The sequence below is a fragment of the Echinops telfairi genome, unplaced genomic scaffold (assembly GCF_000313985.2).
Source record: "Echinops telfairi isolate 266 unplaced genomic scaffold, ASM31398v2 ScPeMD7_9;HRSCAF=40, whole genome shotgun sequence".
Taxonomy (NCBI): Eukaryota; Metazoa; Chordata; class Mammalia; order Afrosoricida; family Tenrecidae; genus Echinops; species Echinops telfairi.
This window is the reverse complement of record NW_022103906.1, coordinates 74,373,960-74,375,484: the sequence shown is the minus strand read 5'-3', so window position 1 is coordinate 74,375,484 and position 1,525 is coordinate 74,373,960.

The window sequence follows — 1,525 nt, the reverse complement described above, 5'->3', positions numbered from 1 at the left end:
CCCTCCCCCATGTTCACACTTTAAGCTCTGGCACCATTCCCTCCTTTCAATTTGGATTTTATTATTTGCAATCCTTGGATCACATGGATTCTTCTTCCATGAGGACTTGGTTGACACCTCATTTAGATGACTGCTCGTTTGAATACAAGCCTTTAAGGCCCCAGACCCTATTCTTGCTGGTAGCAGGGCACCATCTAGTTTCTTCACCGCACTTTGCTATAGCACCCATATCTTCAGTGAACGTTTCATGACAGTGGAGCATCAAGCAGGATCTGGTCCCATGAACTAATTTTTCTTAGATTGTGGCTAGAATTAAGTATGAGTCCCCAACCATTCATATATCTATGGTTTATATTTGTCTCTGGTTCGCCTTAAAGATATCATTGTCATTTTAGGTTAGAGAACACTGTCAATCATCTCCCTGGGACATAGGATCATTCTATTGATAGTGTCACTAATTTAGCCAATGGCATAGAATTATAAAACACTGTGGAGAACAGGACATTATATAAGCTATGAACCACAAGACATGCATTGTTGACTTGTGCTGATTAAACTCTTAAGTGATGGGAGGGTTGGTGATAGGGCAAACCTTGTAATAATGTTCATTCACCACAGCAGAGCCACGCTGTGTTAGGCCAGATTGTCTGGAAAAACAAATCCACTGACACACACATCTAAGTATAAGAAAAACCTTCATATTTAGAAACAGCTCTACATCAAGGACCCCAGCCCGGTTCAACTCAAGCCCACAGAACCAGTGCCAGCCAGGCCTTCTTCAGACTCACGGATTTGAAGGCCGATGAAACCGATGAAACCGGTAGCAGGGAGCTCACAGGCTGGTCGGTGCAGTCTTATGGATCCAAGGGGGAAGCTTGGTAGAGCGCCCACAGCTCTCATCGTCTCAAGACGATGGGCCACCCCTGGAGGCAGACAGAGAGCACCAGTGAGGTCTCAGCGAGGGGGAAGGTGAAGTGGTAGAGAGAGGGAAGTTCCCAGAGTCCCTCACTCTTATACAAAAGGCCACACCCCCAAGAAGGGGTCATCAACCTACCACTTGACTGACAAGTTTGGCTTCACCCGTAGGCAGGAGTATCTCGTTTACATCATCCCTAACTATCACACAGGCCTACCAGGTTAACACATCATCATCAAGCAAGGAGGATATTAAAATGCGAAGCACATGGTAGTCCCAGGCTACCATTCATTGGACACCCTTAAAGCAAGAGATCTGAACCAAAGGCCAACACCTGCCAGTTCTGGATCTTTGAGATAGCAGTCATCTGCTTCCTCTCACACTACGGACTCTCAGTCTCAGGTGCAAGCGCTACAGGTGAGTTTGAAGTAACGCCCAGATCACTTAGTGGATTTCCACATTGAGTTGTCCTTCTGGTGTGGCTTGTGAAGGATGTTGTGTGCCACAAAAGAAGAGTCTAAAGACCCCGTGGTCTGTAGCACATGGCCTGGGTTCTCCCCTTGGGTTCTATGAAGTATGGTGGTGTTTGGTTTCCCCCATGGTAAGATG